This window comes from Theropithecus gelada, chromosome 10, assembly GCF_003255815.1.
Source record: "Theropithecus gelada isolate Dixy chromosome 10, Tgel_1.0, whole genome shotgun sequence".
Lineage (NCBI taxonomy): Eukaryota > Metazoa > Chordata > Mammalia > Primates > Cercopithecidae > Theropithecus > Theropithecus gelada.
In genome coordinates, this window is record NC_037678.1 from 83,752,298 (window position 1) to 83,764,570 (window position 12,273).

A 12,273-nucleotide genomic window follows, 5' to 3' on the forward strand; every position below is an offset into this window, starting at 1 on the left:
GCTCGGTAGCTCACACCTGTAATCCCAGCACTTTGGGAGGCTGAGAGGGGTGGATCACGAGGTCAGGAGATCGAGACCATCCTGGCTAACACGGTGAAACTCCATCTCCACTAAAAAAATATAAAAATTAGCCAGGCGTGGTGGGGGGCACCTGTAGCCCCAGCTACTCGGGAGGCTGAGGCAGGAGAATGGCGTGAACCCGGAAGGCAGAGCTTGCAGTGAGTAGAGATTGCACCACTGCACCCCAGCCTGGGAGACAGAGTCAAAAAAAAGAAAAGTGTTGGTAACCCAAAATAACTATTTTACTTTGTTATATATAGGTAAGATCTGTTCATATTAACCAGAAATTAAAACTTATATTTTAAAAATATTTATTAATTTTTTAAAAGTTAGAATACAAGTATTACATGTTAACATAAATAACATGTATTTCTTAAGAACAATAGCTATACATTCCAAACAAACTTAGCTAGAAAAATGCTATTGTTTTACAAATCTCTTTAATGTCTGGTTTAATATAAAATAGCCGTAAGCTGGGTGCAGCGGCTCATGCCTGCAATCTTAGCACTTGTGGAGGCTGAAGCAGAAGGATTACTTGAGTCTAGGAGTTTGAGACTAGCCTGGACAACAAAACGAGATCCCCTTCTCTATTAAAAAATAAAAAGGAAAATATAGCCAGGTATGGTGTCATGCTTCTGTAGTCCCAGCTAGTCAGAGGCCTGGAGGCTGAGACAGGAGAATGACTTGAGCCCAGGAGTTCAAGGCTGCAGTGAGTTGTGATCATGCCACAGCAGTTCAGCCTGGGCTACAGGGAGATCTTTCTCTATAAAATAAAAAATAAAATAAGAATAGCCAGATTATTTTATCTGCTTCTGCATTCAATTTGTTGTGATACATTACTTGTTTGGGTAAACATACATACATAAAATCCAGCTTCACACAAATTTGTAGTTAGAAAAGAGAGGACTTCATGAAGCCCCTGCAAGGAGACTCCCAGGGTCAAGGACTAGAATTTGACAGGAGCTGCTCTAAAAGCTGGGAAAAAAAAAAAGACTACAAAGTGAGAGTGGCAAGAGGCAGCCAAATGCCTACGCAGATAGGGGTGAGCCCCCACCTCCAAGCTGAAGACAGTTTAAAACCTGAAAGCCAAGCTACAAGTTAAATCCTTGGATGGGATTAAGAGCTTGCCTTCCTATTTGGCGTGCTTTCCTCTGATTGGTCCCTGCCCCTCACCTATTTTAAATATACCTACCCTGTCCTAATTGGTTTTCCTATATTGTTGTGCCCACCTTTGAGTGATGTCTTCACTTTAACCTTTTTTGCATACTCACAAGCCAATCAGCACACACTCCCCATTCTGAGTTCATAAAAGGCTCCAGACCCAGCCACATGGGGAACTTTCTGGAATTCAGGTAGGGAAACCAGCCCCTGGATCCCTTCTTTGCTCAGAGCTATCCTTTTGCTTAATAAATTCTACTCTACTCACTCTCCATTGTCCATGTGCCTAATTATTCCTGATTGTGAGACAAGAACTCAGACCTAGCTGAGCTCAGGAGCAGAAAGACCACAACAAAAGGATTTACTACAGTGTCAGAACACAAAGAGCAGATATTCACTAAATTGTATGAGAAAATGTTATCCACAAACTTTATTGTACTTACATACATATGCCTAAAAAATGTGTCCAGAAGCATATCACAATGAGAGTAGTATTTGCCAAACAAGTGGATAAATGGAAGCACAAATACGTGCAAACATTCATGTACCCAAAGCTCTGATTCCCTTGACTTCACTTAAGTCAGAACATTGGCACCACTTTGAAAATATTAACAATTAATAGAGTAATCAAACTAAAAACTAACAAGACCTAAAATTCTTAACATGTAAGCACAGAACTTTAAATGAAACTCATGCATATGCTTCGATTTTAGGGATAATGTTTAGCTAAATATTATCTTTTGAAATCCTCTAATCCTCACAATACTTTTAGAAATAATTTAACATTATAGGGCTAGTAACCCAAATACCAGAGGTCACATTAGAATTAACAAGGAAATGTAAAGTTGATTCCTTTTTTAAATGTTGTTCTGATGCTGCATAAAATTACACTGAGTTAATATTTGTTTTCTTAAAAAATAAATTAATGACCAATAATTCAAAACAATGGAATTTTTAATAATGACTATATGCCATGTAGTTGTTTAATAACACTGTCAAGTTTTAAATTAGGATTTCTATTTCCCTTTTTTAGTAACAGATTTATTAGAATATAATTCACATACTGTAAAATTCAACTATTTAAATATTCAATTCAGTTTTAGTAAATTTAGACTTGTGAATAAAATAAAATGTATGTTTTCTAACTATTTCCCAAAACAGCAAGGACTTACAATATTACGGTGCATAGTTCTTGATCTTCATTTCAGAGTATGTATATTATTACACCCATTTTAAGAAGGTCCAATGATAAGAAATTCTGAACACCAAGACTTTAATTTTCCCCAAGAGTAAATCTTCCAGTGATTTATGCTAAGATAATTTTGTAGGTAAATTGATGGATGATATCAAGCTTAATATATTGACAAAATTTTATTTGAGACTTCAACGCTCTAAAGCTTTTTTTTAAATAACACAGTCATTGAGTTACAATTAACTAAATTAAAAACATTTTTCCAAGATAAGCAAATTTAAAAATGATGAAAGGAGAAGAAAACTTTATTAGGTTTAAGTAAAACTTAATTTATTCTTCTCCTCACTATTTTTTATTTTGTATGTCTTTTTTCTTCAGATAACTTTATTGCTTTAAGCTCTTTAGGTCAAGTTTTCTGTTTTGTTTTATTTTGTTTGTATATTTTCATCCAGTCCAGTTTCCCTTAAGAAAGTTAATTTCTATTATTATTATTATTATTATTATTATTATTATTTGAGACAGAATCTTGCTTTGTCACCCATGCTGGAGTGCAGTGGCACAATCTTAGTTTTTGCAACCTCTACCTCCTGGGTTCAGGCAATTCTCGTGCCTCAACCTTCCCACTAGCAGGGATTACAGGCACGCACCACCACACCTGGCTAATTTTTGCATTTTTAGTAGAGACAGGGTTTCACCATGTTGACCAGGCTGGTCTCGAATTCCTAGCCTCAAGCAATCCGCCTGCCTCGGTGTCCCAAAATGTTTGGATTACAGACATGAGCCACCACACCCGGCCACCATTAAGAAAGCTGATATATATTTATCTGTTCAAAGTAACGGGCATTATTTTAAAATGTCTATTAAATGGATTTAGTAAGCAACCTGAAGGTAACCAGACTATGGGTACCTATTGATATATTTAGTGAAATTGTGCTAACTGGTATATCTTCACTTAAATTATGGCAAAATGTTACCCCTCTTTCCATTGGTACAGGGGACCCCAGGGAGTATGGCAAAATGGTCATGGAATGGGCCTGGAATCACACAACTTACTTACCTGAAATACTCTCCACCTCCTCTACCCCATGCCTTTACTGCTCTGTAATGAATTGCTGGTCCGTGGCCAATCTCTGTCAATGGCATGGCTCGCTCTCAGGCTGCTTATACCCTTGTTTCTTCTGTGTACTGGTTACAAAATCATTCTTCCCCTCTTGGGTTCCCTGCTGCTTGGAAGTCCATATTTCAGAGTTCTTGAGGGCTGTTCTTTTATCCAAGCCACTTTCTCCACTATGTTCTCACATTGAGGGTAACTCACTGGGCCCCTCAGACTCTACCCCTGGGACCAGCTGGCTGCTGACTCACCTCCCTTAGCATGAGTGCCTCCTCTCCATCCCTCAGCCCCATCTCCATCTTGTACCCCACCCCCCAGCATGCTGCCCACCTCCAACATACAGCTCACTAATTGCAGATACTGCTTGGGTGCCTGAAGGAAAAGGCCTTCTTCCTTATATATTTCAAAGGAGCCACATGAACTTCATGCCATTCAGCGACTCCCTGAAAATAGAATCTTTTTTTTTTCCAGTTTTTTTTTTTTTAAATACTTTAAGTTCTAGGGTACATGTGCATAACGTGCAGGTTTGTTATATATGTATACTTGTGCCATGTTGGTGTGCTGCACCCATCAACTCATCAGCACCCATCAACTCGTCATTTACATCAGGTATAACTCCCAGTGCAATCCCTCCCCCACCCCATAATAGGCTCCGGTGTGTGATGTTCCCCTTCCCGAGTCCAAGTGATCTCATTGTTCGGTTCCCACCTATGAGTGAGAACATGCGGTGTTTGGTTTTCTGTCCTTGCGATAGTTTGCTGAGAATGATGGTTTCCAGCTGCATCCATGTCCCTACAAAGGATACGAACTCATCCTTTTTTATGGCTGCATAGTATTCCGTGGTGTATATGTGCCACATTTTCTTAATCCAGTCTGTCACTGATGGACATTTGGATTGATTCCAAGTCTTTGCTATTGTGAATAGTGCTGCAATGAACATACGTGTGCGTATGTCTTTATAGCAGCATGATTTATAATCCCTTGGGTATATACCCAGTAATGGGACGGCTGGGTGAAAATAGAATCTTAAGTGCTTTTTTTTCCCCCTCAATTCACACAGCAAGTATGCTAGAGGCCCAATTACAGCCCAGCCTAGGCCACTTTAACAGGATCTGGAGAAGAATTTGAGTGGCATAGGCACCAAGACTGGCTGGCTATAACCAAGAAGATTTGGTGGAATGTCAGCTGCAGAGACGGACGTCTGGATATCTCTCCCCTGCTGTGACACTTTAATATTGAATGGTATTTGGCACAATCCCTGAGTTGGCAAGTGTGTTATCTGCTTGCACCAGGGACACCTGGCTTTACAGAGGCACTTGCGGTGCTGCCACAGCATTAAATATGTTTGCAGTACTTAAAAGTATTTTAATATAAACTATGTCATGGGATATGGGGTCCTGCCAATTCGATAATTGAATGGGGGTTGTTGGGAGTTTATCTTTATTTTAACAAAATCAAATCCCTTTCAAAAAGTCTATTTCTTTTTCCCAGTATGAGCAAAACATCATATTACGAGCTACCTTTCAGAAGTGGACAATCCAGTCATTTTTGATTCATGCCTCTAGCTGTTGTCCCACCCTCTTATACATCCCTGGTGCTGTCATTACCCATGGGAAAGGCAGAACTGCCACCACAACTTCAAATCTGAATTGCTTCTTTTGGTCGCTTACAACTTGAAGATTAGCGTATTATCTGGCACCGCTATTCAAAACCAGCAGAGGCAACAACAACAATGAAAAGAAAGATTCATGGCGAAAATAATGCAAGGAAGACTTCTTTCTACATCTCCTCCTCATTTTTACATAGAAGATATTTATAGGTGGAGAAAATTCCAAAGAGGATATATACTCAAACTATTTTTAAAGTAGCATTTACAAATTTAATTTATTCCTCTTACACTGCCTTTTAATTTTAAGCAATGACATTTGAAGGGTGTTTGAATATACATCCCCATACATTGCTGCCAAAGACACCTGGGGCTGTCATTTTATCAAACACATTTAAGAGCCAAACTCTGTCCTGGGTGCTGGAGAACTCAGTAGTGATTCGTACAAATGGGGTACCCTCCTTGTGGGGTCAGAGAGAAATGATAAACATACAATCTAACAAGTCCAAAAGGAGATTATCAGGTAGGTTTGAGCACCATGAAGATTGAAGGCTTTCAAAGCAGCTCCCCAGAGAGTGTGTCGTGTTGAATCCAAGCATTCAGTAAGAGGCGTATGTGGCGTAGAAGAAAACTCAGTATTCTGTAGGCAAAGGCCTAGAATTTCCTTCCTTTTGGTGTGATGCAAAGCGTGGCCTATTTCCCTTAGGAGGTGAGTTCCTGTCAGTTCCTTGGCATTGAACCCTGCTTTTCCACATCTTCCATCTCACCTGGCAGCTGAACAGATTCTGTGGTAATGTCAGGGTGGGGTGCTGGGGAGGGCGCCATCTTAGAGACTAAATACATAAAGCCTTGCCACATTTTACCACTACATTTAACTAGCTTAAAGGTAATTTGAAGAGTTTCTTTTAGAAAATGTAAAGCGAAAAGGAGTTGCCTGTTTCTAATCATTAAAGGCTTTCAACTTCAACAGATGGGAAAAAGTCACTTTCAATGCACTTGTAAATGGAGTGACCCAATCGTGAACAGCTAATCTTTTAACTATCCCCTATTTCCATTTCTTTGCTATCCTAATACACTTTTCTCCTCCCACAGACAATTGATGGAAGTAATTACCTAAAATTGTCCTTATTCTTCATATATTTGTCTTTCTTATAAAATGTTATCCAGGTATATCCTCAAACCAGCTCATTCCCTTCACTTTCTACCTTGCTTACACAACTTTGCTCTGCAATTCAGTTCTCACCCAAAGCAATAGCAGATGAGTTATCAATCAGGGAAACACTGGAAGCCACATTCCAGTTGATGTTGTTGACACATTAGCCATTGTAATGAGGTGAATGGTGGTCTTCACAAAACATATGTCCACATCTTAAACCCCAGAACCTGTGACTGTGAACTCATTTGGGAAAAAAAAAAAAGTCTTGGCAGATATGATTAAACTAAGGATCTCAAGATGAAATTGTCTATTATCCAATCACAGGTGTCCCTATAAGAGACACACAGAGAAGAGGAGGAGGCAATGTGATGATGAAGGCAAAAACTGGAGTGATGTAGCCACAAGACTAGGACTGCCAACAGCTGCCAGAAGCAGGAAGAGGCAAGAGACAGACTGTCGCCTCAGTCTTTACCAACACCTTGATTTTGAACTTTTGGCCTCCAGAACTGCCAGAGAATAAATCTCTGTTGTTTTCAGCCACCGAGTGTGTGGTAATTTGTTATGGCAGCCCTAGAAACTAACACAGTCATTGTGAGTTATATAAACTCCATAAAGGCAGGGCATAAGTATTACCCTGGTGTGTGCATCCTACATACAGAAAGGGCTGAATTGGTGTGATTTGATCAGGTCTGCTTGAGAATGGAGCAAAGTCAAGAAAGCATCTGTTATAGAAATAGCCATATTTCTAGTATCTGTATAGCATCTTAAGCCAAACAGGGATAGATATTTATCTTTCTCTATTAGAAGAAAAGAAAACGATGGAATTTTTTTGAAAGCCATTCAGTTAGGTGACATCAGTCATATCACAAGGATTTGAATGCAAACCAGGAAATTAAATAAGCCAGTTAACACCTGTGTCTTTCCTGGAAACGTTCCTCTCTTCCTTCATAGAATGTTCTTATATATAAAACTCAATTTCTCAGCCCAGCGCTTAGTCCATCTCAGACTGATTAATCAGCACAAGAATGCTGTGTGGATTAACTGTTCCCTTCTTGCTGAAAAGAAAGCGACTTTCAAACTCTCTTGCATCTGAGCGGCCATAAATTTCTTGCATTGCCAGAGAGCAGCACAGGCCAACTGCAGAGAGTGGGTTGTTTATTTCTCCAAATACTGATGAAAGGCTGTTGTCTCCTGGTAATTCAGCTTCAAATTTTCCAGAGAAAAGATTCCCTCCCACCCTTCAGTAATAAAACAGGGTTGCTGGGAAGATGCAAAGACACTAAAAGAAACATTCATCAAGGTATAGATGCTCTGTCATGAAAACAAAATATGCCAAGCCAGTGTCACTGAATCTTAAGATGCTGTTTGATCTTCCCCTCCCTTCTTTGATGGTTGTGTCCGGGATAGGCTATGTTCTCAGTTAAAGGCAGCTTCCTGCCGACTGCTATAAAGAGACATATGTAATAAAATGAGAGTTCCTCCTTCCTCTGTCATTCTTTTGAAACACAATTCAATTCCACTCCGGACTCTTGCAGAACCCCAAGACTTGTTTGGGGTTTAAAGATCAGACAGATAACACAGCTTAAGAATTACCTTTGGTGGCACAGAATACAGTCATCTTCTGTTAACCAGGTTCTGGTGGGGGCAGCATTAAAGTAGAATCTTTCTAAAGAAGCTCCAGGAAAGCCACCATTACTTTGGTTTCTCTTGAATGTTTATTGTAATGTATACTCTTAGAATCTATTGATGAGGGTGATAGTGCAGATTAATACTTTTACTACATTCTGATATTTTGACCTTATTGGAAGAAAACCCTCCTTAAAGCTAGTAGAACTAGACTCTGAAGCCCGCAGAATAACTTGAAGATATTTCAGGATTGAATGCAAGTGTTATACTCAGCAGAACCAGCCTAGGAAGCCTAGTAATTTTGGAGAGGAATTCACACACTGAATACCATTTTTAAAAATTCATTTATTCCAAAACAATAAATGGTCCACCCACCATTAAACAGTAGCCTATATGGAGTATGAAAGGCCCAGAAAAGTGTAATATGAATTCCCATCTTCTATACTGTACAATCTGTTAGGGAATAACTGGTGTACTTTCCAGAAAAGTTTTAAAACATTACTAAAGCGCCCACTAAGTAGCATCTAGTAATTGTCCAATAAGGAAAACATACAATAAATTATGTATTTATGGATAACAAAGTTGTGACAAGATGAGGTGATTTGGTAAAGCAGAAAGAATCTGGGATTTGCTTCAGACAACCTGAAATCACTTTTTTTTTTTTTTTTTTTTTTTTGCTTCTTACTACTCTAACTAGCTACTATAAGTCCAGGGCCAGTAGGTTAAAAACTTCTGTGAGTTTCAACTTCATCAGGATATCTATGCCAGAATCTTAAGGTGTATGGCAAATTACAAACAGTGCATGTGCAACATCTCACAGATAATAAGTGCCCACATGTGGTGTTGCTTCATTATTATTGCTTCTTCACTCCCGTAGTTTACACTTTACTAAAAGGGAAGACCCAAATGTTTGGTAAATTCTGATGGATTATCTGAAGAAAAATAATTACAGCAATAACGTATTCCAACAGAGGGCTGAATAGGCCAGGAAGACTGTCAAATTGCAGACTTACTTACCGTAGATCTGGTGGTATTCATCACTGGACCCCCAGCTGAGGTCTCAGAGGTCTCAGAAAGGGCCTGACATGGAAAACTCCTTACCCCAAATCCAGACTTTAAAATTCTATTCATAGTTATAGTGAGAACACTTCTAATTGGATTGGAAGTGATTTATAATAGCACTAAAAATAAAATTTCAAATTAAAAACCAAAAGGAATTATAGAAATAAGAGGAAGCAAATATAGCAGCCTCCTTGGTTGATATGTTAATTATGATTAAACATTAAATTAGCTCTAAGCTTCCTGGCACCCAGGGGAACAATGGAAACACGGCAGGTTATATAATTTTCAGTGACTAATAAAAATGACATGGGGAGTCTTCCTGGAGATTAAATTCTAAGATTTAAAAGGTGTGACCATAAAGGAATAAGAATAAATTTGCAAATTGCATTCAGAAATGTGTTTTATCTCTTTGTTTCACAGGTGTGGCTTCTAGCAACAGTTGGAGGTGAAGTAGAAAAATGTACACCAGGTAGATATGACCTTTAGGGCATATGACTCAGGAAGAAACCTGGGAAGATACAGATGCGTGTATCAGGGAATGAAAATAAATATGAATGGCATTAGCATATGTGAGATAAATGGAAAATGGAGGAAAAAATAGGGCAAGGAAATCTTTCTAGAGTGGCTTCTATGTAAAAGAACTTCATAAAAGCATCAGATGTGAACAGTAGTAAAGATTCAGGAATTAAGATGAGGTTAAGGACATTGCCCTGGACATTATATTTAAGCTGGAATGCCTAAACTGGTTTTATGACAGAATGGATTGAGAAAAGCCACCGGTTAAAGGCTGGGCAAAGGCAAGAAAATTTTGACCCACTAATGTAGATAGATCTGAACTCATCCAAGAAAGGAATTTTCTTCCTCAAAGACCAAAGAGAGTGAGCAAAATAATTTTTGTCTTGGCCAAGAAATAGTGAGGGCCTAGGAGACTGGTTAATGCTTTAGTTCATATGCTAAAATTGCTTCCTATATTATAAATTATTTTGCAATTTGATGAGTGGAAATACGGTCTTAGAAAAGTAACAAGATGGTCAGATTTTTACAAGAGAAAAACATATATATGAAAAAAATCCCAAAGGAAAAATTGTGACTCAGAATGCAACCTCATTGTTGCATTGGGTAGAAATGATGAAAAATCACGTAGTATGGAAAATGCGCTATGAGGAAAAAGAAAACAAACCAATTAGGTAGTCTCACTTAACTTTAGTTCTCATTTGTAAAAGGGTAAAGGTATCCCACATGAACAGGTCCTCCTTTAAGGCAGATTTCTACCTTGACTATTTATTGGAATCATCTGAAGAGCCTTTAAAAATTTATAAGGCAGATCCATCTCATTTTCTGGGATAGGATCTAAGCCCCAGTATTCAGAAAGTTCCCCAGGTGGATTCCAGTGGGCAGCCGAGGCTGAGCTTTAAAGGATTTACTAGTAAAGCAGAGAAGGATTACAGGGAAGGATAGGTAATGAAGAGTCTGGCTGACTGAAAATCACAATTGCCTCCAGAGGTGGAGTCTGTTTCCTCCTTCCTGGAATCTGGGCTGGCCCTGTGATGTATTTTGGCTGATAGAATGTGCTAGAACTGACATGAGATGAGTCTCAGAGCCTCAGGATAGCTTCTGCCTTCCACCTCTTGGAATATCCCCTTTACTATGTAAGAAAGCCTGAGGGATGGGCAAGGTACCTCATGCCTGTAATCCAGTCTCTTTCCGAGTCAGAGGCAGGAGAATTGCTTGAAGCCAGGAGTTTGAGACCAGCTTGGGTAAAATAGTGAGACCTGAGACCCCATATCTATTAAAAATATAATTTTTAAAGTTAGCTGAGGACAGTGGTGTATGCTTGTAGTCCCAGCTACTTAGGAGGCTAAGGCAGGAAGATCACTTCAGCCCAGGAGGTTGGGGCTGCAGTGAGCTAGGATCACATCACTGCACTCAAGCCTGGTTGACAGAGAGAGACCCTCTCCCCAAAATAAAAATCCTGAGGTGGATGTTTGAATGAGAGACCACAGAGAGATGCCATGCCAATAGTCAGCACAAACCTCCAGACATGCAAGTGGAATCATCTTGGACCATCCAATCACAGTCAAGCCCCCACAGTTAATCCCCTACCTAACACCTCATGAAACAGAGGCCACCCATTCCAACTGACCCTGGTCCAATTGCCCATCTCCAGAATTATGACAAGTAATAAGTGATTGCTGTTTTAAGCCACTACATCTTGGGATAGTTTGTTATGCAGTAATCAATTTAAAGATAGAAAGAGAACACAAAACAAAACTTCTTGAAGCTGGACTGTCAAACAAATCTGCAACAGCAAGCCTTCAGGATGGTCCTCAAAGATCTCCATCCCCTGATAGTCAAGTTCCTTTGTCATGCATTCAAACATTTTACCAGTGTTGGTCTGTGTGACCAACAGAATATGGCATAGTTATGATATAAGACTTCTGAGGCTAGATCAGAAAACTCATGTGGCTTCTACCTTGCTCTCTTTCTTGCATAAGGAAGCCAGCAACTATGTTATGAGGGTGCCATAGCCCCCTACAGGGAAATCCTATATGGTGATAACCTGTGTTATTCAGTCAACAGCCATGTGAGTGCACCATCTTGCAAACTGGTTCTCCAGTCCCAGTCAAGCTTTCAGATGAATGCAGCTCTTGTGAAGATTCTGACTGCAACTCCACAAGAGACCTGAGCAAGAGTCACTCACCTAAGCTGCTCCCAAATTCCTGACCCACATAAACTGTAAGAAAATAAATGGTTTTTGTTGGTTTATTTTAAGTCACCAAATTTTAGGGTCATTTGTTATGCAACAATAAATAACCAATGCATAACCTTTGTTTTTGAATGAATTGCACCTGGTGAAATAGGTCCAATGTGTAGGTACATGATGAGGATGAGGAAAATTCAGTATCTAGAATTAAAGTTCAAGGTATGTGGTCAATAGCATGTGGTGAAATAGATAAGCAGTGCTTTGTAACCTGGGGAAATGAAAAAGGGTGTCTCTCTCAGGAGTACAGAGTGAATGACAATCTTGTTTGGGAGCAGGATTCAGTCCTCTTTGAGATGAAAATGTGCCACTACACGGGGATTTAGTACCTTCAGTTGTAAAGATTGGAAAACTGCAGGTTGGTAGACTGACCATTAAACACATTTCCAGGGAACTGCAGAAACCACTTATAACTGAGAAAAATCATAGAAATTCATGTTAACAGGTGATAAATAGAAATGCATGATTTCTGGAGCAAGTGCTAGCTAAGGACCAAAGTAATAAAAGAAAGAGAGTTGGAAAAATGAGGGGACAGCCTATG